General features: G+C 36.1%; 1 protein-coding gene across 50 annotated transcripts in view; it reads left to right on the top strand.

The window, feature by feature from the left end:
• The window catches only part of ADGRL2 (adhesion G protein-coupled receptor L2), a 682,398-nt gene that overhangs the window by 490,374 nt on the left and 165,502 nt on the right, over nucleotides 1-26,522 (top strand). For 25 of the 50 annotated variants that reach the window (XR_010159335.1, XM_063815971.1, XM_024348260.3 and 22 more), the window contains exon 1: nucleotides 1,506-1,594. The exons of 16 other annotated variants lie outside the window; for them this stretch is intronic. The gene's annotated coding sequence lies outside the window, so the exon portion shown is untranslated. Of the gene's footprint in view, nucleotides 1-9; nucleotides 99-269; nucleotides 406-1,505; nucleotides 1,595-11,126; nucleotides 11,291-26,522 lie in introns of those variants that run through there. 9 more of the 50 variants (XM_054683973.1, XM_054684360.1, XM_063816834.1 and 6 more) reach the window with 5 other exon arrangements.

Raw genomic sequence — 26,522 nt, 5'->3', positions numbered from 1 at the left:
CACCCATTCCAGAAATAAAATAAATGTTTTTAAAGTGCATGTGTGTGGACAGGATGGAGAGCGCGCGCCGGAGAAGCGCGCGGAGGACCCAGCGCGCAGTGAGTGGAGTTTGGGGGTGGGCTAAGGGTTAGCGGTTGAATGGGTGTGTTAATGGGGGGAGCTGGAGGCAGAGCTCGGGGACCTGGGGGTAGGGGGAGCGCAAGCCGACTGGGAGGGGTGAGAAGGGGAGGGGCGGGAGCTGGCGCAGGCCGCCTCCGGGGCGCGTTCCACGGCCGTGCGCGCGCGTCCCTCGCCGCCACCGCCGCCCGGACAGCCCTGCGGCCGCCCCGCCGGCGGAGCCGGGGCCGGCCTGGTCCTCGGGCGGCTGCTTGGCCACCGCCACCGCCGTCCGAAGGGCTCGAGCCCGTAAGTATCCCCTTTCGCTCCTCCTCCCCGCCGCTTGGGCGCACGGCCGCAGCAGCTGCTCAAATGGAGTGGAAAATGGCCATTGGGCGACAATGAGTTATAGATTATCTGCTCCACGTTTTGTACTTAGCTGCCTGTAATCTTCTTTTGAGTTTGCCCGAGCCCCTTGCTGGAAAACTCAGGAGGGAGAGATTTGTCCTTTGCCGCTGTACACGCTAGTATGTTTATATGATTAGCCCAACTGGCGGGGAGGGCGGATTTGGGGGAAGGAGGAGGAGGAGGCTGGAGGTGACTCCAGTTCAGACCTCGCGGAGAGTCTGTGTCAGGACTTCGCATTCCCCCGTCTCTCTCTCTCTCTCTCTCTCTCTCTCTCCCCCTCTCGCTCCCTCTCGGTCCCTCTCACTCTCTCTCCGCTCACACACACGCAGAGGTGCTGGGGCGAAATCGGGAGCTTACCAGAGAATTCCTTGGGATTGTTGGGGGGCATCTCCCCTCCGCTGCTGTGTGTGGCGTGGCTCTTCCCGGCTCCTCTTTGCTTCCCCGAGCCCGAGTCTGCGCCGCCAGCCTTCCTTGGGGCAGCGGCCACCTCTCAGCCCCGGCCGGGAGATCCGAAATGTGAGGAGGGGTCGCCGCCGCCTCCCGCCCCAGGCCGCAGGGTCGGCGCGAGGGATGCTATTCCGGCCGGGCGCTCGGGGGGCTGCGGGGCTTCGCCTGACAAACTGAGTTGGCCTCGCGCCGCCGGCGCCCACCCGCCCGTCGCTTCGAAGGGACTCCCAAGTCTGCGCACCTCTGTCAGGCTTTTGCTTCCACCACCCCTTTCGCTCTGATTCCCGATTTTTTTTTCTTAAGGGAGCGTGGGGTCTGGGGGTGTGTGCGTGTGTGTGAAAGACCTCTCTCGAAGAGCGGCGTGTGGGAAACTGCGGGAAAATGTTGACTTAACCCCAGGAGCCGCCCGGCGCTGGCTGCTCGGCTGGAGGCGGCGGCGGCCGAGCAGGAGGACGCGCCGAGCTGCGGCGCCGTGTCCGGCCGGGGAGCTGCGGCGCTGCCTCCCGCGCGGACTCGGCGGCCGAGGACCCGCTCGCGGCCGGCCTCGGCCCCCTCCGGCCGGGGTAGCCGCTGCCCTCCGCGCCTGTCCCCGCGCGGCCCCCGCGCCAGACGGCCCTCCCTCGGGGCGCGCTCGCAGACGGAGGTAAGAGCCGCAGGAGCGAACAATGTGCCTCTGTGCCCAGCTTCGAAGACCTGTTTGCTTTGCGCCTCCAGTCCGGGGGTGGATGCTGGAGGCGCAGGGAGCCGCGGGTTAATGGGGCTCGGCTGTTGCTGTTCGGCTGGCCCAGGGGGAGACCCGCGCTCGCTCGGGCTGCTCGCTCCCTCCCCCCAATCTCCTCTTGGAAATCGATCCGCAGAACTCTGAGTCCGGTCCAGCCGGCTTCTCCTTTTCTCGTGGAGCCATTGTAACGCTCTCCAGGCATCAGTCTAGTTGCCGGGGGCGCTGGCAAGGGGGTTAGGATGAGGCTCCGGTAGCCATGCATTTTTTAATTTCATAAAAGCTTGTGGTCGCAAGGTTCCTCCCGTCCTTTCACTGGGGGGCCTGGGGAGGAGGAGTGTGAAGCGCGTCCTCGGCGGAGCTTATTTGCTCCGGGCGCTGGGGCCCGGGGCCACCCCAGCGTCCCGCCCGCCTTGCCCTCCGGTCCCGCACTGTAAGTGGAGCGGGGAGGCTGAGCGGCTGGAGCGAGTTCGGGGGAAGTGGACGGTGGGGGAGGGCTTGGACGAGTTTTTGAGGGTTGCTGTTCCTTCTCGTCGGTGGTTAGGTGGTGTGGGGAGGCGAGGATGACAGCAAAGCGCAGCCAGATGTGGTCGGGCCGCCGCCGGGACTGGCTACGATTGGGAGCGGCGGGGCTGCTGCTGCCAGGGCGGCCTCGTGGGGCGGGAGGGTGCAGGGGCCGGGGACCCGGCGGGCCACGGGGAGGGCAGAGAGCCTCCCGGAGCCGCAGTGAGAGGGCAGCAGCGGGCCGCGTTGGGCCTGCGGGAGAAGTTACGGAGTGTATGCTGCTGGAGTGGCTGTGGGGCAGGGAGCCTCGGGAGCTTGGTTTGTGGGATGGGGGTGCCACTGGGGAGTGGCGACGAGAGAAAGGCGTGGGAGGATCGCGAGGGAAGGGGAGACCCCCGCGCTGCCCGAGCGTGGGCTCCTTGATTGGCTGGGGCGACCCTCAGGCAGAGGGGGCGAGGGCGAGCCAAACCATGGAAGCGCCCCAGCAGTGTCGAGGTGCGCCTGCGAGACTTCTGCGCTTGGGACCCGTAAAGTTTGTTCCTTTCGCCAGACTGCGGGGTTGGGGTGAGGGGAGAATACTGGAAGCTTTACTTAATGCTAAAGTGTCGCTGAGTGGAGGCTTTTTTTTTTCCCCCCCTCAAATCCTCTGTTCACTCTGTGCTCTCAAAGCATAGTTGGGAGGGACAAGTCCTGCGGTATCTATCATAGCCTTTCTCTTTTTAGGGACTCCTCCTCCTCATCTTTTCTCCCTCTCCCCGCCCTCCATTCCGTTCTTCCCGATACAAACTGTTGTCTCAGATTCCGACCGAGGAAATGTTTTCCTCCTGTTTCTTGAAAGGTGTCAGGCTGCTTAGCAGCTTCTCCCAAGCAGCCTGGGAGCGTCTGAGCTGCAGCTACCAACCATATGGTTCCCGTTACAAAGGCCAGGTTCTAAGGCACTCTCTTCCCCACCCCGCCCTCAATTCTTTGATTTTATTCTGCATTCTTTCAGTACGTGCACTTCTCTTCCCCTTTCCAGAGGCATAGATTTAACAGACGTAGTTGATTCATTCATTTCTCTGTCACTATTTATGTCTGGAACGGGCCCCACCGAGTTTGCTCTTTGCTCAACGAAGTTGCACAACGAAGAAAGTCACATCCTTTGGTAAATAATTACCTGTTAGGTTGTCTCTTGCTATGTCAGGTTTGATCTTGGGCAAACCTTAGAAAATAGGCACTAAAGAGGCAATATGCATCCAGAGCAGAAAAATAGAATAGTTTTGGTACTCATCTGTGGCAACATTCCAACTTGTGATGGGACTGTTTTGACCTAACTAAGGGTACTTTGTAACTTTAAATTTTGTATCTTCGTAATACTTGAGAAACCCTTTAAAAGAAAATTTACTTCTGTCCAGGTGTGTTATGGAACTTTTTGTTGTCTCTCCCTCCACCCTTCCATAAATTTATGCATAATAGAAAGAATACTACAGAACAAATGTTCTGTTGTTTAGTTTCTTCAGACATTCCGATTCTCTCCTTTTGTTGTTTGCCTCTAAAAGAGGTGCCATTTCACATCATTCTGCACAAATTGTTTGAATTAATGCAAGTGTGAATTCTTACCGTTTGAAGGGGACTATTAGCATATCAAAGGTTTCTTAGCTTTAGCTCAATTGAGAAAACTTCAGCCTGTCTTCCTTTTGCTTCCAAGCGGAGGCCCAAAGGGCAATGAGAATTGTAAAGGGTAAAAATAGGGAGGTGGATTCAGGCTGTGTTTCTGAACTTTTACTGTTTTGTAATTATGTGAGCCAAAAACATTGTCTATTGCTGTGGAGCCCTTGCAAATGGCAAGACAATTATTTTCTATTGATAAATGGTTTGTTCCTAGAAAAAGAGTGACCTTTTGTTTTATGATAGTCACTGTTGCCTGTCTTTTGGGGTCCCTTCAGTGTAAGAGAGAGTGAGAAAGCCTTTCCTTCTAACTTAATGCTTTTTTAGGAACTACACTTTGTTTTATTAGTAAAATGAAAAGGCCATTTAATTAGTTTTTAATTAGTCTCTAAAACAATAGAAATTTTGTGATTAAAAGACTCATTTGTACACGTAGGTAACTTTGTTTTTTATGTGCTAAATAAATAGGGAAAAAGTCAGCGGAGGATGTTGAAAATTAAAACCTCAAATGAACTTGACACAACTTCTGTTGCAAATAGAAGCTTGGAAAAGTTTTTTTAAGTGAAGATTCAAATTTTTGTGAATTCTATTTAAATAGATAATTCTGTTTAAATATTGTTTTGTTTCAAAATTTGTGTATCTTGTCAAACAGTAAACTCTAGTATTCAGTTGGTTTATTTTAAAAAATATAGTTTATTTGTTCTTGCTTTTTTATGTTTACAGAGAGAACATATCTTTGAATTTCTTTTAACAATTCAATATCCATGAATGAAAAAAACAAGAACAAGTGCTTGGGTCATTTGGGTTAGTTATCAAGTGCAGATGGGTCAAGGGGGAACTTTTATCTTCAATTTCTTGGGAAGAATTAGTTTTATTTTTTTGACTTAAGAATTTACAAAACTTAGTTCTAAGATGGAAATGAATTTCAGGGGAGACTTTTTTGGAGATGTAAGCTCATATTTTTTATAGTTTTACCTTAGATGTTTGGTTGCTTTTGAATATGAATTGATAACCTTTCATTTACTAATGTTCAAACTCCTTGCTTTTATTTTATTAATGAAAATGAATTCCAATATAACAATTTCAGAGGGGAAAAACTATCATTAATTGCCTAACATTTTTAGCTTAAGTGTAATCGGATGATTTTTTTTTTTTGGATTATAATTAGGTTTTTTTTTCTGTGCCATTGAGATTGTATATCATTATATCCTTACCCTGAAATTATTTTATGGTAGTTTATTTATCTGATCCCTTCACTTGTCTAGGAAGTACTTTAGTGGTTAAAAAAAAAAAGGGCCACATTGATGTAATTGCTATTATTGCACTTAAGTTGCTGTTAACTAGTCTGCTTTGAATGCAGAGTGTTATAAAGAAAACAACATTATCCTTTAGAGCTATTAGTGATAATCTAAAAATTGTCTTGAAAACATTGCTTTTCACTTTATGTGAGGGTGATCTTGAATTCAGTAAACCTCTAAAGGTGCAAAATGTAGTGAAAAGAAGATTTTTCAACATTTAGATGACAAAATTAGACTACTTAGAGAAAAATTAATGTGTTGTAGAAGCACTTCAGCTGCCATTTTCAATCACTGGGTTACTATGTGTTGGCAACAGAAAACGAATTTAGAAATGGAGATAGCTCTGGGAGCAGGTAGTTGGGGAAATCAGAATGTTGAATCATGTGGGGTAGAACAAACCAATTACTTCAAGTTTTGACTTGAGAATTTCCAATAAGTATAATTTTTTCCAGGCTTTTGACTGTCTGCTTTATTAATGGACTAACATCAAAGCAGGCAACAAAACTTCCAAATGTTACAAAAACTAATGTAAATATACAGATCTCACGTGCAGTAATACAAGTCTCAATTTAAGACAAACAGTTGGGGTTTTTACTGCTGCAGTTTTCACAATCAGCAGAAACATTAACAGCAGGCTTCTGGGTGTTTCCTTTTTTGAAATGAGCTAGAAGAGAGCTTTAAAACTAAGGTTTACTTAGGGTTAATCTTTATTTGATCATTATTGAAGCTTTCTGTGTTTCATTAAATTTAGAATAGCGTTTTAGTATCTTAATATAAGAATATGTGAATTGAGATTGAGATGTCATGAAGGTCAAGAGGTAACTAGAAATCTACAAACCATAGTAATAAAATGTTATTGCTTTATTTTCTATCAAAATATTTATTTGACCTCACTTTTGTGAATATTCAAATAACACTCAGTTTATTGACAGGTGTAGGTGGAATTCTAAGATGTAGGTTAAACATACTTGTACCTACCTAAAAGAAATCTGTTTTCATTTTAACAATCCATACCGCTTGCCCAATGCTGATATTTAAGAACATAGATTAAGGGTTACTTAGATTAGGAATGAAAGATAGCTTTGGAAATGGAGGAATTTAGTTTCACATAAGGTGCTATTTTTACAAAAGTTTCTTCAAAGACTGTAGCACTTTTGCCTCTTACTGTTTCACCATATCTGATTTTGAGTCTTGAAGGGAGAGATGCGCATTTGACGTCTGTCTGCTTTTCTGCAGAAAAGATTTATGTAAAAAATAAGTGCAATTATTTTTAAGGTAATATATTTTGCAAATAAAATGCATCGTTACAAAAAAATGGTTCTTCAAGATTATTTGCAAAAATGCCTAGCTAAAAACTTTTCAAATTGACAGATTTCGATAAAGCATTAAAAATAGCAAGTTTAGCTACTAGAGCTGAAAAGGAGTTGAAGTTCTGTGAATGTTTTGGTCATATCAGTTCCTATGGATTAAATATGAGTTAATGTAACCTAAATGGATAACTTTTGTTGCTATTTTTAACAAAGATTAGAACATTTATATTTCCAAGATAGATTAAAATCATAGGCTAGTTTACTTCTCTCTTACATAAGACTAATTATTCTATAGCCCCATCCAAATATTCATCTCTTCAAATAATTCTTGATTGAAGGTTGAAAGGTTGAAAAGTATTTAATCACTCAGATTATTGTAATTAGGCTTGATGCTGTCACAAAAATAAATTGAGACTATTCTCTAAAATCTTTTTGCTGCTTAAGATGCTCTCAGAGATTGGCCAGGTAGTGATTATATTTTTTAATGCTTTAAGAAAAAGCTTAAGGAAATAGTTTCTTTAACACAGAGATGAATAGTTAATTATTGGAATTAGGGAATTATAATCCTTGACTTAGTGTGGTAATTTCTAAAGGAGTAACAAGGGTCTGTCAACCCTAAATTTTACTCAGGACTTTAATTTGGTATTTTGAGTGTAGTATATAGGTTTTGTTAAGCATGTTAAGTATAGAAATTTTCTTAATGTTTTGATTGTTTTGATGTAAGTATTTTTGTGTGTGTGTGTGAGTCACGGTGTCATGAGAAAAGGGAGATCCTAATCAAAAATATTTAACATTTTTTTCCTGAGATCATATATCTGCTGCACTAAGTAGGCAATAATTTGTAGATATTTTTTGATAGATTCTTATCCAACAGTTTTTTAAAAGCTTATTTTATTATTTTATTTTTTTACAAAAAACCTCCTATATTTGACAAATAAACATTATCTAAAGGAAAAAAAAAGTAGATTGAATAAAGGAACCAAGCGCTTAACACCTGCAAGTAAAGTGCAGCTTATAGCAAAATACTATTGATTGCTTTGGAAGTAGAAAGCAAGTTTAAATACAATTTGTTTAATTACAACGAAAATGCAGTTTTATGAAGTAATATAGTTTGTCTTCACAGATGATTTTATGCATTGTCTGGTAGTAAGTAAAATCCCATCACACTTATGTAAGTTTGTTCAATTACCAGAATGACTAAAAGAAAAAAAATCAATTTAGGTTGAAAAACAACAGAAATTAGATTACCTTGGTTTGTAGGAACTCGCCAGCAGTGTCTACATTGCTTAATAATATCAAAAGTTACCATGTTCACAGTGTAAGGATATTGGCGCCTGTTTTGATATGCATACATTTGTTTTCTTGGTGACTTTTGTTAGATGCAGAGTTTTTTCTTTTTGCTTTTCATTTTTGTTTTGTTTTGTTTTTATGAAAGCTATTGCATGACATACGAGAAACTACTTCCACTGGCATATTCTCATTTATTTTAGAGGTTTGTTTTTAAGTAGTTGCTTTTCCATATTCCTTGGATTTATTATCAGTTGATATTTTAGATTAGTGAAATATCAGGTGTAATCTTAAGAATCAAAAGAAACCTACTCCATTATAAGATATAAATAGGTTATTATCAGCAACCAAAATACATTTTGGCAATTCTTACCACTGACTCTAGAATTACATTGAATTCTAAATCCCAAATTCTTGTGGCAATAAAGTACCATGGCATTCATCGTAGCAGATAGCTGGGCACCTGTTTTATTACCACCTTGATTAATTCTGGCACCCAGATTTACGGAAGTGCAGGAACAAGCACAACCGCTACTCAAAGCCACCGGCTGTTTTTAGGTCATGAAGTCAACTTCCTGGAATTTCTAGGGAAAATAGTTGAAAGGGGAGGACAAATGTCACTTTAAATAGAGATGTTTAAATCAGATTTCTGCCTGAGGGTAAAGTTTAGGTCTGTTTTAGCCCAGATGTAATGTCTCCCTCTACAGAGCACAGCATTAATCACGACCTGACAAGAAAACGTATGCTGAGCAAAACGTGGCCCCTGTTGGTTTTGTCATTGATTTTTCCAATCTGTGAGGAGTACATTATAATCATTAAAATTCAGACACAGGGATTACACCTTAATCTTTGAATTTCAGTGTTGAAATTAGTTATCTTAAAAGAAGCCTATTTAAGGCTAAAAAGTCTTTGGAGGACTTTTTTGCGGTAGATTTAGTACTTTAATAAAAACAGAAATATATTGTTAAAAATTGGGTAGGTTAGGCAGATGTTAACTTCCTGAAATATGTGACCAAGTCTTAATTCTGTTTTAAAATGCATTAAGTAACATTTATATATATTTTTAAATCTGATAAAAAAAGAGATGGAGATAAAAATGAACTATTAGTTCTTGGCTATGAGAGATGGGAGAAGTTGAAAAGATGGTTAACTTTAGACTTAGCATCAATTCAAGCACATGTTAATTTGTTAGAACAAAACCAGATACAATCCTGTCTTTTTTTCTGGATGAATAAGAAAAATCTTCAGCCATCATACTAGCGAAGAAGGATGCACCATGAGGTTCCTAATAAAAATGGGCTTAATTTTGCTATTTTCAATCATTAGGTAGTACTTGTTAACCCCTTTCTTGGTCACACATATGTACATACATAAACACACATTTTATAGTCTGTTTCTTTGTATATATCAATACTTGTTGTTTATTGTTGGCTAAAAATTAGGAAGTTTAAAATGTAAAATACGTATGATTAAGGTATCTCTTTTAAAACTGATTTTGAAAATGGTATGACATAAATATCTGTTTTGCTGTCAAATATATCTATATCTCCTGCCTGTGGACTGAGAAATGCTTGTACTATCCACACTTTGCCTCCTTTTATAGGTATTTTTACATCAGTCCACACCTCAAGCTAGTTATTACTCTGGATTTAGATGACAGCATAATCTAACCTCAATTACTGTCAAAAATGGCACTTGACTGCTGGGGGTGGGTTAGGTGACCTTGTTTTGACTAATGCTTCCTCTTGAAGATGATAGTAAATAGTGTCTATTTATAGAGCGAACAAAAGAGAATTCTGTTTTCTTCATAAAGTAAGTTCTAATTCTAATCATTTATTATTAACATTGTAAGTACTATGACAGCAGTTCTCCATATAATGGGCAAACCATTACAAGATTTTAGATAAAATTTTTAGTTGATACAATATTTCTGTTTTATGCAGACTACGTTTACTTAATCAGTTTTCAGCTTCAATTTACATAACAAATAATCATGTTTAAAATGAGTTTCCCTGTGTCTTTACTTTGAAGCAAAGTATTTCTATGTGGAATTATTACTCCTTTATTAAACTGGTACCATCCATACGGAAATTTTCTCTGCATTAAAAGTCTACCATTTTATAGTGTTTGCTACTGTGGTTATTGATTAGAAATTACAGAACACATTTCTTATGTACCATTTTCTCCACTCATCTTTGTGTTCTTAATGTCAGGATGCTTATGGTGTATTTTAGTTCTTACAATTCCTGACTTTCCTATGGTTAAAATCTAAGATATTTTGGGAAACATTAATTTTGATAATATTCTATGCTTATGTATTTTTGTCCTAGTAATTGTACATTTTTTTTTAGTTTGATGAAGGCTTAATGTATTAAATGACAGAAGATATACTGAAGATTCATGTACTGAAAATAATACCTCTCCAATATTAAAGAGATGAGCATAATTCTAAAACACTTCACTTTGCCTCATATGCGTCAACAAATAAAAATTACACTAAAATTATAATGTCCTAGACATGTTCACTTTTACTAAGGACATATAACTTTTTTGCGCTTTTCAGAGTTCTCTCTGTCACAAAGAAGACAATGTTTGAATATTAGGTGCTTCCTCTTGATAGCTCAATAGATGAATAAATAGGAATGTTCTCCCACTTTGCTTTTTCTACTACAAGTGCTATGATACCCATAGCCTGCACGGAAATGACTTTTCATATTGTTACGGGTTTTAAACTAGATCTACAGCCTGAATATCTAAAAATATACATGAAACAAAATTTGATTACTTTTTCTTAAGCAGAAAACCCCACAAAAAACACTGCTGATTTGCTGTTGCTGTTCCTCTTACCTCATTTGTTTCATTGGGAAAAGATATAACTGATACCTCAGTATGATATTTCTGTATGTTTTAGCATATCTTATAATTTTCCTTTGTTCAATAAGAACCTTAGTTTTAAAAAATCACTTCTTATAAGCCTGTCAGTTTATTTCTAGGTAAGTCAAACTGGCTTTGCCTCAGATTTCCAGTCAGTATTTACATGTTATCAAGGTGGTATGTTTATGTTGGAACCGAGACATTTTAAGGGAGAGGGGCATCAGGGTTCTGCAGCAACATGTTTTTTATAACACGTTGCCCCCGAGACTTAGAAACTGTTCTTAACTTTCTGTTTTTTGCTCCCTTGGCAGAGATACATCACATCATATCTCTGTATACTTGTGGAAAGAAATATGGCAGAAGAGCACATTGTGTAAACAAATCTAAAACAAATTCTGAAAACATGTTACAGAAGGGTAAAGAGCATTTTGCAACCCAGATCAGTTTTTTTTTTTAATTGAAATGAAAATAGATTTTTCATAAATACTCTCCAGGTGTAAATTTTAGAATTATTCAGAATAAGAAGAAAATACAGTTATCACTGCGTTAATTTAAAATTGATCTTTTATCTTTGATTTTAAATTGATCCTAAGATGCTACCTTTGTTTACTTTGTGTTCAGAAAATGAATCAGATAAATGAGCCGGGCAGCTTTTTTTTTTGGAGTGGTCTATCATTTCAGGCTGGTGCTGTGTAAGCAAGGTAATGTTTTCTTTTTCCTTGAAATACACTGTCTGAGTATGTCTTGGGTGACTTTGTGAAAAGTTTGTGTATCCTGTCTGCTCAAGTTGCCATCTTAACCAGGATGGAGGGCAAGAATAATCATGTTGAACCACAGATTTTCAAGAGCAATTATTTTAATCAGGTAATTGGTAAGGAAGAGAGAAAAATGTTGGATAGTAGAGTAGTATTTCTATAAAATGGTGACTTGCATTTTTACTAAGGTAACTGCCCACGTTTCAAATATTTTTGCTAAACCTTGTTATTACCTGCAGAGGGAGCTTTTATATGCGATGAAATAATCAAAGCAGTATAAATTGACATTTCCCTTTGAAAGTTATGTTTTATTAAAATATTTTTTATTTTTGTTTGAAAAAATTGTTCTAAAGAAAGTAAGGCATTTTGAGATGAGCCAAATTATAGTGCAACTTAATGTACTAAAGGCCTTGTGTTTATCAATTCCTTTATTCATAGATTACAAATGTGCCTTATCATTTCCTGTATTCACAGATTACAAATGTGCCTTATTATATTTTTGATTAAAAATAACTTAAAATATAATAAAGATACCAGATCCATTTTGAGATTATAATTTTTTATTTATGATTGTCTAAAGCTCAGGGAGAATGACTGCAGAACTGTCTTGTTTAAATGCGTAGTAGTTGTTACAAAAGAGATCCCAGCTTTTTAGGTAATTTTCCAGATATGTAACATATTATTAAATGACCACTAAACATATCACAGTGTATTACATTCCTCTACATTTAATTAATAGACCAGATTAGATGAGTTGCATATGTGCTTTTCTAAACAGAAAAACGATCGCTTTGGCTTAATGACTTTTACTTGCAATAATGGACATGAGTTCAATGACATTAAAACACGGGAACTACTAATAAGGACCTACTATTACATGATTTAGAAAACTGCTGACTAACTTGGGAAAAAAATGAATGCAGGCAGAATAGACAGTACTTGATTGAAACCTGAATTCTGTTTATGACTCTGTGCCAGCTGAATTTCTAAGGAATTGTAAGCCAGATACTTAGGGAAGTACTTGAGAGTTTTTCATTCGGGTGTTTAGGTAAGCAGGGTGATAAGCTTTTAGAGGCATTTGGATATTTTTTAGTGAGTAGAATTTTTCATATTGCCTAAATACACTTATTTGTGCCAGGAAATTTAATGATAGGATATTATATTACATTTTATTAAAAAATCAATTCCAGTCTTTTCATTTTTGCATTTTGGTATAGTAACATTATTTTAGAATTTGCTTGTTGGTTGGTAAAAAATAGAAAGGTTATTATCCATTATGTATCTTTGGAAAGAGATGTAATAGTTCATTTCTCTTATTTTACCAAGTAATATGACAAAAATATTTATTTTGCATTTTAAAAAGCTTTGTTTCTTAATGAAATTCCTTGTTTCAGATTTATTATTTTAGTAGCTAATCTTTACTAATGTGAAAAGTCAGATTGTTACTGTGACAAAGAATAATCCTCTAAGTAAGGAAACTTGTTTAATAAAGAGATTTGTGGTACTGGTATGGGCTTTTTTATAAGTAGTATTCTCTCAGCGTGGCCCCGTATTATCTTAACAAGTGTGTGCCACATTTATACAGAGCATTTTTATAATGGGGTGGTAAGAATATTAGCAACAGCAATTATATTTCAATAGGATTAAGATGGTATGTTTTACAAAAGTATACAAATGCTTCTTTTCCATACAATTATTGATAGATACTCTTTACTGCCAAATTTATGTCATTGTCTTAAATAATATGATAAAAAGATATTTCTTATCATAGTTGGTTTTTAATATAATAGGCACTGCAAAATGGGATCTGATGTTATAGTTCATTACCTTTTTTCCCCCTAATACTAAAACCTCCTTCACAGTGAGGTAAGGGTTACTGGAGAATTCATTCCAGGAAAATGGTTATGTGAGGCACAGTAACTGTCACAGAGTGCATAACTTCTGTAAGGTTACTGGAAAGGCACAGCTAGGGTAAGTTCTACCTGTTTTGTCTTAAATTTGAAGGTAGACTACTGAGCGATTTTTAAAATACTGAAATCTGAATCCATTGAAAAGAAATTGTACTGAAAAGTTAATCAAATTAATTGTTCTCATAAAAGTATTATTGGTATTTTATTAGGGATGTTTATGACAAGGAAATAGATTGGTAACTGATTTTCGGTTTAAAGTAACCATGATCTTGGTAAATTATCAAAGAAAATTTTATCACATATTCTTGAATTAATAATAAAAAATGAATTTATGATAAAACATTCTCTGCTCCTTTGTATATACATTATTTAAGCATAGCTGCGTATATATTAATTGTTCTTGCATCTGTGTGAGCAGACTGGTTTTTAAAATAATAAGCTATTATGAATAGTATATATTATGAAGAATAGTCCTCCAATTGAGAGTATTATGTATTAAGAGGATAGATTTAAAATAATATTTTAAATATAAATTTTATAAGAATGGGAGTCAAATATTTGAACATGTTAAACATTTTAAATGGAAGTTACCAAAGAATATGATAAACCCTAAATAAGATTAGAAAATTTATATATGTGTATGAAGAGTCTAGAATGCAAAATTATAAACCTGCATGTTTTAATAAATGTATTGGAAAAAAATGTTTTAAATTGCTCTTGTTATTCCCAGGATTTAGAAATTAATATTTTTATTTTAGGAACAAAAATAAACAATATTAGTGTCATTTTGCCTGTTGTATGTTTCAAAGCCATTTCTTTTGCCTATTTAATAAAGATTTTCTCAAATTGAAATCTTAACAAAGGTATAAAAAGAATACTTTTTATTATCTACACTGAATGTAGTAGATTTTGTGGTGTTCAGGTAACGTTGTTAATTCAAAGCTGCACTAAAGAGAAATGTTAAAATCTTAGAATATCAAGTTTGTTATTTTAAAATGAGAATAAATCATAAAATTTTATACATTTTCTTCAAAAATTTAAACACAGTAGCATTACCTTTATTTAAAAATAAACACAACATCTAAGGAAATCCCTAAAATTCAGAACAAAAATACTCATGCTTTCTACTCATGGGTAGCTTTGTCTCTAATATTTGTGTGTTATACATTTTAATAGGAATATGATTGCTAAAACTATTTTTTTTGAGATACGTGTTTAAGAAGGGAAAAAACCCATTTGTTAAAATTATTTAATCACTGAGTTTTTATGTCATGGTTTAGAAAATTTATTAATTCTTAGTGATCTTTAAATCAGATTGTTGGTTTAAAAGATACTGTTATTTTGACCAAATATAAGTCAAAGCAGAAAGGTAGTTGTTAATACTCGTGTCAGAGGCCTTAAGTAAAAAGTTAGCTATGTTCAAGGAAAAGACTTAGTCCAACATTTTACTATTTGACAGAGCATCATGCTGTGTTATCTCTTAGTAGTAGTTAGTGGCCCACAGTAGCTTTGGCTAATGCAAAAATACCTGTACTTTTGAAAGTATTTGAATTTCACCTCGAGAAAATCTTTGTTTCATCTCGTTGCTGTATGGGATTCAGATAACAGCTACAACACAGTAAGGTATTCAAGAATACATTCCAAAAGCACTTTTCTATCATTGTATTCTCTGTAAGAATTAGGGTTGATTCTCATCAGAGTCCTTATTACTACTGCTTAAAATATTTTATAGAATTATGGTGACAGTTTGTACAAATAGGGTGACATAGAATTATAATGAACTTGATAGTCAAACATAACCTTTACCTACTTTAATACTGTACTTACTCCCTCATACCGCATGTGTTTTATTTTTTACTAATTTTCTTATATTGTGTTACTAATAAGAAGTACCTAAGTCCTCTGATATTTCAGCCTGGAAACCTGTCATTGGTTTCTTAAAATTAGAATAGATTTAAAACAATGATTATTTAGGTTAATATTACATGATTAAAACATCCAATAACGAAGCATAAGTATCTTAGAATTCACATTTTCTGGAGTTGCATTTCTTAAAAACATTTGGGATTGATTTTTAATAAGTTTAAGAGTATTTCTAAAAAAAAATTAGGGAGTAAGAATGAGCTCTTAGAACAATACTAAATTGAATAGCTTGTAGTGCAAGTATCACTTAAGTATTTTTAGAATATTGAAAATCTTGTAGATTACATACACTAATGGCCTCGTTCTCCTTATTGCTTGTTAATTCTGTGAAAATCAAGAGGAGCATGTCAAGGTTGCAGTTAATTCATCATATGTTAGCTTTTAATTGAAAATAAATGAAAATATAGCTTTGATTTGTTAGTTTATTTTATTCAAGTCAGTTTTTCCTATTTATAAAGAATAAATCACCATAAACTCTTATGTATGTATAAAATTGATGTTATCAGATGTTTATACAATTGATGATATTACTAGACATTTTTGCACTATTCTCAAGAATACCTTTTGAGTATTTTGTATATTGCTTTAATACTTTTAATATTTCCTCTTATAGAATGTTTTCTTCAGATGTTTTAATAGTTTGATATTACTCATTTCTGAATTGATGGTTGAGGGCCTTTTTCTTTTTTAAAAAACACTTTTCACTACTTGCCATGCAAACTATTTGATCTCCTAAAGAGAACCAGGATATAAATTTAGTAATTAGTATCAGTGTATAGGTTTTTTTATTTAATGTGGAATTATTATATGGTGATGTTCTTTGGAGTGTTTTCATGTGACTTAATGTGTATTTAAGCCCTCCATAGTTAAAAAGATATTTACAGTACTTTCATGTTTGGCATTATTCAACTCTTTCCAAAGATTCTTTTAATATTTTGTCTGATTATCATTTATTTTAACCTACAAATGCTCTTTTTATGCTTGCCTACTTTTATTCAACCTACAAAATAAAACTTTATTACGTGTACTTTACCAAGTCCTTAATAAGCTTCAGTATTCAGTATTGCCAAGCACTTATTAAAGCTTCAACATTTTCTTCCTTTATTTTGTTAATGGTATCTCATGAACGTTGAATTCTTAGTTTTTTGGGGCTTTTTTTTTTCAAGTATATTTAGGGGGTACAAGCACAGTCTTTTTACATGCATGTACTTTATAGTAGTGTACCCATCATCCACATAATAAATGAACGTTATACCCTCTAAGTAATTTTCAGCCCTCACACTTCTCCCACGTTCCTACCTTTTGTAGTCTCCAGTGTCTGTTTTTCTATTCTGTATGTCTAAGTATTTTTCATCATTGTAGCGTACAATCAAAAATTGGTAAAATTTAAGTGTCAAATTCCTAGTTAAAATTTTTTGAAATGATGGCATACCAACAGCTTTAAAGGTAGGCCTTCCGTCCCATTTTTTTTTTTTTGGTAAGATTTATGAATACATTGAAAAATATAAAAATTCGGTGGAAATCAGAAGCTAAGTCTTATCTTTAGTAGTCAGCTTCCTTTCTATGAATTTGAGTTTTATTGAGTCTTCGTCATCACAAGAGATCATGAATTTGGTAATAAATCTAGAAAAGTGCAGCTTTTGGTTAGTATATGTAAATAATACAATTTTTTTTAAAAAAATTGAAAATTGTTCTCAATTCTTAGTATAAAAATCAGAAATTTGTCTGGGTCTTTAAAAATATAGTACAAATATCTAATAATGTATTTGGTTGTTTAGCTGAAAGGCAGATGTTTCAGTCTTTGGAATTCAAGACTATATTAATCTAATACTCCTTAAACCAACATTTTATTTATAGGGTGTAATAAAAATCATAAAGTTAAATTTGAATGAGTAAAATCTTGATTTTTTGGCGGCCTTGTCCCCATTCTGTGTTGTGCATTTATAGTTTTCCCAAGGCCACAAGATACTACCAAGCCAGAATGATTCAATTTTTACCGTTATCTACCTCTCACTCCTAGTTTATTACTTTATTGAGACGCACAGCACTAGAGAATTCTTCCTATGTGAATGATTTCTTTTGGCCAGGTGCGGTGTCTCATGCTTATAATCCCAGCGCCATAGAGGATGAAGTGGTAGGATAACTTGAGGCCAGGAGTTCGAGATCAGCCTGGGTAACATAGCAAGACCCGTTTCTACCAGAAATTAAATAAATAAATAAATAGCCAGCGGGGTGGTGCATGCCTGTAGCCCCAGCCACTCAGGAGAAGTGGGAGGATTGCTTGAGCCCATGAGTACGAGGCTGCATTGAGCTACAATCTTGCCACTACACTCCAACCTGGGCAACAGACCTCTCAGAAAAAAAAATTCCTCTTGAGAGTCTTATTAAAATAAAAATCACAATCAAATTAAACTTTCAAAAATCAGGTATTTCATATGTGGGTACAATCTCTTGAAGTATGTTATACTTTTGTAGTTCAGAGCAGCTATTTCCTTTTTTTACAGATAAGGTCTTGGATTTACTTTAATAATTCACAGCATTTATAATGTCTTGGATTTTACATTCAAGATGTAATTTTTGGTTTCCTACATTGCCACAGAGGTTATTGTGGCAGCACATGTGGTTTTAAAAATTTGACAGAACTTCTGGTACTGAGTTTGCCAAAATTACCAGACCAAAAAATACGCATTTGCTTGCATTGGTCTTAAAGGCTGTATTTTGAAATGTTGATTGTATTTTATTCTTTCCAAGAACGATCCTACTTATAAGCATATTACATCTACCTTGCCATTACTTCTGGGCTTAATTCTATTAATTTTGTTTAGATCAACAGCCATTTATTAAGGCCATGCCAGGAAAACTGTACTGTTATGTAAGGACTGTGCTCACTAGGTTCACTAGGTTGTGAAATATTTGCACAAATAATTCTTATAAAAGTCATACTACGATATCATGCCAAAATGAAGTGCAGAGAAAAGGTTGTAAAAATATAGGGTAGGTTAGAGTAAATTCAAAATGAGTGGTATGGAAAAAGAGACCCCATTTATTTAGAACTGAAGGCAGAGGAGGATTGTAGGCTATATAGTCTTTTCTGAGGAGGAGAAAAGTTCAGAGGTAAAGGCACAGGAAAGGTAAAAATATAGTGCCTTAGGGGGAATGTGAAGTGCACAGAAAGTAGGAGATGAAACGGGTGTGTGTTAGTTTGGGACATGATTATGAACAGCCTGCTCTTTTAAGATTCTCTTGTAGGCCACAAAATGTTGTTGATATTTTCAATTGAGAACATGTTATACTTATTTGATAGCATTCAAGGTGGTGTATCCAATGAACTAGAGTGGGGAACTAATGAAAGAAATAGGAACCTAATTAGAAGGGGTGGACGACAGTCCTTGGTGAGAGGCAATGGCAGTAGACAGATATGAGAAGTTTTGTAATGGTGGGTTAGAATTTGGCATTTGATTGAATGCGAGGTAAAGGAGGAGCAAAGAATCAAAGCCCAGAACCAAGGTTCCAGCCAAGTCTTTTATGTATTCCATTAGCCTGCTTTAGTGGAAGGGAGAAGGAATGAGCCCATTTTCTGATGATACTTTGAGATGCATGTGTTAAAAGTCCAAAGTACCAGCTGCTGAGAAAGTTGATGCTTTAAGTTGGTATGTATATTTTTAAATGTGGTATTTGTAAAAAAAATATATTTTTTCTTCCTTTTAAATGTTTTTAAATGTTTTCGAGTGTATACCTGCATATGTTTTTACACTGCATATGTTTAAGTGATACTAATTTTTTTTAAATACTCACATAAAGTGAAAATTTTTATTATGCGATATTCAGGCTACATGATCTAGGTTTTTATTTGTATTTTAGATGAGATTTCTAGTAGGTAATCAAGACTGTATAAAAGTCAGCTATTGTAATCTGGTTAGAAATCTTTATTTTGCTAAAGAATACTTTTGTCATTATTAGACCTGTTGAGATACTCTGCATTGTTCAGGGCCATTTTAGTAACATTCTTAACAGCCCTTTAAACAAGTAATTTGATATTCTTTGGTTTCCTTAGATACCAGCCTGCCCCTTTTCAGAGAGCTTAGGGATATCTGTGCCCTCGAAGATTTAAAAAAATTCATTGCAATTTATCTTCACTGCAGCTTTCTCTTTTGTTACCATGAACTTCTAATATTATATATTTATTTTATTGGTACGTGGGGAAATTTCCCTGCTTCACCTGTTCTTTAAAAGAGTAACAATCATTTCCTCAATAGCTTTTCAGCTCTTCATACCCAGCAATAGTTCTTAGGTTTTATAGCTGATCTTTTGTATCATGTTAATTATGGGTGACAAGCCTGAACAACAACCCAAAGCATCTATCAGCACCTATCCATCAGTGATTAACTCAGAGTAGGCTCTCAATGTATTTTTTGAATAAATGCTTATCATCGATTATAATGAAGATCACAAATTGTGCTGGAACCTAACCAGTTATAGATTCCTTGCATGGATATAAGAATGATAAGAGTTACAATTAAAGTGTTAAATACTGAGTTGTGTGTCCTAATCCAAAAGTATTCTTGCTTCCATATAGTAGAGAAAATTTTTTGTGATGCAGTTACAGTGCTTAATAAAGCTTCATACATGGAAACTCTCAGTAAATGCTTATTGTTGTCATTATTGGTGTAAATTAAATCTGAATATTAGTTCACATATTTAAGTGGCCCTTTTGGTATCCGTTTTCACTCTTCAGATTTTTTTTCTCTCATTTTTTGGGGGGAAGACTCTTCTTTTTTTCATTGCTGCTCAAGATTTTCTATTTTTTAAATTACAGAATTTTCTATTATTGTTGCTACCTTCCTTAGATGATAAATCAGTAGCAAGCTGATTGGTTTTTATCAAAATTGATGTTCTGATATTGAAAACAGGAAGTGTTGATGTTGACCTGTCTGTCTGGAAAAAAAAAAAAAAAAAAACCCAGAATATTCTGCTTACACTTTGACTGGGCAATTATGTAAAAAAGATCAGTAGTTTTTCCTTGTTTTACTTTTATAATCTGATGCCTGGTGAAATAACCACACAGAAAACATGCAAGTAGGAATCTTTTGTAGTTCTCCGTGGCCTATAATCCCTGCCCCCAAATCATGCCAAGCGTTAGGATCCGCCCACGTATTAACAGCTTTAAGAGGAAGTCAGTAGAGGATCCTTGTCAGAATTGTCCTGGTGTGTGATGGCTTGCTTCTTTTTTATGAAAGGATCAGTCATGCCGAAGACATAGCTATGCATAAGGTAATCAGCATGAAATAAAGGGAAGTTAATTAAATATGGTTGTCAATACTGTAGTTGTGAATTTTATTTAACTAGTTAAGGAAACTAAAAATATGACATCCTTAAAAAGACATTTTTAATGTTTATAAGATAAAATACGTAAAGAAAGTTTTGACAATCTTAACAAATCCATTGTCAAACTATTACCAGGCTGTGTAACCATCTAGTTACTTAGCAACCTAAGTGAAGCAATAGCATTTAATATTTTGTATAAATTTTTAGCAAAGGTGGCCCAAATTTTAGCATTAGAGACATTTTCTGATATGCAGGGAGCTCTTCCTCCACAGTTCTTTTCTTTAGTGGGTAATTACATACCACAGGTGGATTATGTTTATCTTTTAATGGTGAAATGATAGTTTTTTTTTGGTGGAGGAGCTGGTTATCTGTCTTCCAAAATGTCTTCTGGTGACTTGTATTAAGATCTGATTAAAATATCATTGTGTTCTTGCATTCACAGCAGAAGACTAGTATAAATTGCATTATATGAAACTGAATAATATCTATGGTTTAATTTAAAGTAGAAATAAAATCTAAATTCATACATTCGAGCTGTAGCGTTTCAAGATTTTAATTTGGTGAAATGCCGGAACAATTTCTTATATTTAATTTGAGGAGTATTACATGAGAAGTGCATCTTATCAAATTAGGAAAGAAACATATACTATTTACACAGTCTAATTATTAAAGCATGTTAAATTTCACAGTTAATATTCAGATATCTTTCTGTAAATGAGTTGCTGAGATTTATTGTCAATGTTGTTTGATTTGTAAAGTCCATTAAGTTGCAAATGCTGATTTGAGGAATGGTGGCAAGTTAGGATTTCAAAGTAGCCATGTTTTTTTCAGTAGCCTCTGTAAATCATTAATACTAAAAAGAAATAACCTGCAATGCTGTGTGCATTATAGGTAGTATGAGAAACTTTTTTTTTTTTTGCAAAGCATAGCTGAAGTTTAATTGCCAGTGTGGAATGTATTGGTTTTTCATATAGAGGTGAGATAGCCCACAATTGGCTGTTGAACTGGAGTGCCGTTGTCTGTCTTATAATTTTGGAGGAGAAAAAAAAATATGGATTTTAATTTTTACATTCTTTGTTTTGAAAGATGATAAAAGTGTTTTCTACACATATGTTTCCCGCTATTAGAAAAAAATCACTGTTAAGAGGATATTGCTGATGGAAACAATGTTTTCTCAAGTTCAAAATATTGCCAGGGAAATATGTAGATGTGGAAGGCTACCTTGTTAAGAAGTTGTGCAGGAAAAAAATCTTTAATTTTTATATTTTAATTTATAATTTAATTTTTATATTTTAATATTTAAATTCTAATATTTTTAGTGTACTTTGAAAATGTCCAATTTGTACATTTATATAATCCCTGGGTTTTATTTTTATTTTTTAAATTTTATTTATTTTTACTTCTTTTTAATATGAGGTCTTGCTCGGTCATCTAGGCTATAGTGCAGTGGTACAGTCATAGCTCACCGCAGCCTCAGACTTCTAGGCTCTAGCTATCCTCCCGCCTCTGCCTCTTGAGTATCTAGGGCTATAGGCCTGCTCCACCACACTTTGTAACACAGTTTTTATTTAATAGCAAAATTAGCAAGTATATTTAATATAGTTTCATATAATTTCACATTTTGAGATAAGTTTGAAATTATTATAAATTGTTTTTGTAGATACTATTAAATTCCTAAACTTCATGGAGGAATTATTCTACTGGATTTGGGCCTGAGTTGCAGATTTTGTTTCTGCAGTAATTATGGACCTTTCTATTTCTTCATTTTTATAATGAGGAGACTCTGGTTTTAAAAACTCTTTCTTGAGGGGTTTAATGATGAAAATGATAAGGTATTGTATGTCAAACAATGACAAATTAAAACTTCCAGAAGAAGTAGTCATTTTTGTTTTCTGCCTTATAGATTGACACTCTTTAATATTTAATTAAGTGTTTAATTAAAAAATAGTCTTGCATAGAAAAAAATCTTGAAAATCTCTATTTAGGTGGTCTGCGAGTTAGTTCCTAGTTTTTTTTTTTTTAATTAAACTTTCTTACACCAACAAGCAAAGATGAAAGTTTCCAGTTTTAAAAAATTCTGTTTCACACATGAGTTTCTGAATTCCATCCACTTTGCTTTATTCTTTCCACTATTCATGTTAGTTTCCGTAATTCAGTTCATTTATTCATGCCTGCCTCCCTTCCTCTCTCCTTCCTGTTTTTTCTCTCCTTCCTTCCTTCTTCCCTCCCTCCCTCCCTCCTTCCTTCCCTCCCCCCTCCTCCTGTCTCCCTCCTTCCCCCCACCTCCGTCCCTCTCTCCCTCCTATGTTTCTTATTGTCAAAAACATTTATTATGTGCTAGCTCTTTGCCAGGCATTATGCATGGGTTATACTCACTGGTAAGGTAGCACTGAAGTGATAGACATGAAAGCCATCTTTCATCATAACTGTGTTCAGTTAGCTCACCATCTTTTGAAAATGTTACATTGTGATAGGGATGAGCGCTCTGTACTATGGACAAAAATGACACTGTACCCCTGATGTGTGGTGGAGGTTTAGGGAACCAGTCAGTTAGACAGTCAAGTGATGGACCCAAACTGAGTCTTGGAAAAGGAACAGTAGTTAGCCAAGGGACAAGTGGCGGAGGAGATTCCAGGCAGAAGGAACAGTATAACTATACCAAGAAAGGTATAGAAGTGAGAGTAAGCTTCTATGACCCAAGAACATAAGAGCAAATTACATAATATTTAAAAAAGAAAACCAGGAAGTGAAAAAAGGATGGTCTTTCTCAAGTGTAGGTATATTTGCTAAAAAATAAATATTTCAAAAATTTAAATATTTTCCAGAAAGTTTGTTAATATATTTGATGTATTTTTTTAATTACCAGGATATTATACTAGTCATCAGAATCACAAAGTGATAAGCGAAAGTCATGGTCCATAAGGAGCACTTACTCTCTTAATTACATTACATAAATTCGTGACATTATTTGTGCATTTGTGTCATTTCTGTATCTTCTGAATCATTGTATTACTTGCAGTTTAAGCCTCAGTGCCTTGAACAAAGTATGTACCCAAAAAATTTTTTAGGCTTGGTTTGAAAAGATTTATCTTGAAGAAAGATAAACAGAAAATTTCAATAAAAGACATTTTATTTATTCATTTATTTATGGACAAGGTCTTTCTCTTTGTTGTCCAGGCTGGAGTACAGTGGCCTGATCATAGCTCACTGTAGCGTGGAACTCCTGGGCTCAAGCAATCCTTCCATCTCAGCCTCCCAAGAAGCTGGAACTACAGGCACATGCCACCATGCCCAGCTATTTTTTTTTATTTTTTGTAGAGATGGAGGTCTCTTTATTTGCCTAGACTGGACTTGAACTCCTGGGCTCAAGCCATCCTCCTGCCTTGGCTCCCCAAATTGCTGGGATTTACAGGCATGAGCCACTGCACCTGGCTGCAAAAGACATTTTAAAACTAGTTTAAAAGCTTAATTGAAGAGGACTCAAGATAACCCAATAGCAACTACTGTACAAATGACAACAGATAATGGCAGTAAGAATCTGGAGAGGGAGAGGTTATTTTTCAGTTTGAGGCAGTAAGGTTGGCTTTATGGCACAGGTGGTTTTTAAACTATGAAGTTTATTCTGAAGTTTATTAGGTGGAGGGGAAAGATGTTTTCTATGTGAATAAAAAATCTTGAGTAAAAGTCAGTTTCAGAGGTCTATTCAGAAATATTGAGCAAGTAAGTTTGACAGAAACAGTGCTGAATTAAGTATTTTTGAAGTTTGATCTGTTTGGGCTCCGTTTCCAGTTTTGCTTTTTAATTCTCCTCTCTCTCTCTCTCTGTCTTTCAGATTTTCAATTACCATTCCCCTTTCATTCCAGCCCCAGTTGCAACTTTCCTGTTGTTAAAATAGATACAATAGGGCTGGGAGCAGTGGCTCAAGCCTGTAACACCAGCAGTTTGGGAGGCCAAGGCGGGAGGATAACTTGAGGTCAGGAGTTCTAGACAAGCCTGGACAACATAGAGGCCTGTTTCTATGAAATCCTAAAAATCAAATATAAATAAATAAAAAAATTTTTTTGTTGTAGTGGGTATGTCTGTGGTCCCCACTCTCAGGAGGCTGATGTGGGAGGATTGCTTGAGTCAAGAGTTTAAGGCTGCATTGAGCTATGATCGTGCCACTGCACTCTTAGCTGAGCAACAGAGCAAGACGCTTTCTCTTTTTTTTGAGATGGAGTCTTGCTCTGTTGCCAGGCTGGAGTGCAGTGGCGCAATCTCATCTCACTGCAACCTCCACCTCCCAGGTTCAAGTGATTCCCCTGCCTCAGCCTCCCAAGTGGCTAAGATTGCAGGCATGCGCCACCATGCCTGACTAATTTTTTGTATTTTAGTAGAGACGGTATTTCACCATCTTGGCCAAGATGGTCTCGATCTCTCCTTACCTTGTGATCCGCCCATCTTGGCCTCCCAAAGTGCTGGGATTACAGGCATGAGTCACCGCACCTGGCCAGACCCTGTCTCCAAAAAAAAAAAAAAAAAAAAGACATACTAGATTTGTTGTGCTAAGTTAGAGTGAAATAATAATACATGTACTTTTGGAGACATTTTAGAAACATTTCTGAGATCAACCTTTGTCAAGTCAGAACCCCAATTGTGTTCTTCCATATAAAATTATTTTTAGAGTTTGTTCCAGTTTTATACACATTTATGGTTTAGAGTGAAATTAGGAAGATTACTAGAGGCTGGCAAGATGGATGGAAGGTGATAAATCAGCTTTGAGATTTTTGCAGATGTTCAGAAAGAAAGATGTTAGGACAGAGGGATTGAAAGCAATGGGAAGAGGATTAAGGTATTTCAGGGTAAGAATCAATAGAACAGTGAATGTGTACCTCTTTAAAATGAAGTACCTTTTGTATTGACAGAGCTATATTTTACCCAAACTTAAGATGAATAATGCTCCAGAGGATTTTTGGTTTCAAAACTATTGGAGACTAGGCTAATTTCATTTGTTTGTGTGTGTATCCATGCATACATGCACATACATATTTAGTAAGCTTGGTTTAAAGAAAATCTGTTACTTCATAGTAGATGTGATTTTCTTTTACCATTTCACACTAATGCATTTCTTTGTTATTGTAAGTTAGCAATTGAAGGTTATATGTATAATTCATGCTAAATTAGTATATTGGTCTAGAAGGTTTTTCAGGAGACTAATGGAGTAGAGGCTTCTTTAATACATATGACTATATAAAACATTATTAATATTAACAGGTGTTGCACTTTAATCCCCTAGAATGACTGTTTGGTACCAGCAGGAGATTTATTAAGCCTGAATTGTGTGAAATTGTGTGTGCATAAGCTGCAACTTAGATTGCAAAAATGCTACTGAAAACTGTTAAAAAGTTTTAGGTATAATTTGGCAGAGAGGTATTAACTGTGCTAAAAGAAGTATGTGTGTATGGTTGGCCCGTTCGCCTTAACCTTTTTATCATTTATCTTCTTGTATTAATGTCACTGAATTATTAATTCATGAGCCAGGATGAGAAGGGTGAAGGCACCATTTAAATGTGTGGCAAATTTATCCTTATCGCCAGAGACATGAAAAAAAGTCATTTTGTGTTATCTGTAAAATGGAAAGGACATTTTAAAATTTCATTTACAGTAATCCACTTCACTTCCAGTCAAACACCTAGATTATTACTACCATAATATAATGTTATTAAAAATTTGTAACCTTCTCCACTCTTTTGTCTTATATATATAATGTTGATAGAAAAATTTAGCCTTGATTTATTTCAGTGTGATACTTGTTAATTGTAGGTTAAAAATGTTACCTTTACGAATGATATGTTATAGTTTGACTTAAATTTTAAGGAACAGTAGACTCATGAAAAATAAAAAATATTTACTGTAATAATAACAATCAGGATATTTTCATTGAGGGGAGTCTGCATATAGGGAATTGGAAAGCTCTAAATATATGTTTCAAAGAAATGTTTGCATTTATTGTGACTTCATAATTATTTGGAATAAGATTG

This window comes from Pan troglodytes, chromosome 1 (assembly GCF_028858775.2).
Source record: "Pan troglodytes isolate AG18354 chromosome 1, NHGRI_mPanTro3-v2.0_pri, whole genome shotgun sequence".
Classification (NCBI taxonomy): domain Eukaryota; kingdom Metazoa; phylum Chordata; class Mammalia; order Primates; family Hominidae; genus Pan; species Pan troglodytes.
The sequence above is the reverse complement of the archived record's forward strand: the minus strand, read 5'-3'. Positions and strand labels throughout refer to the sequence as shown.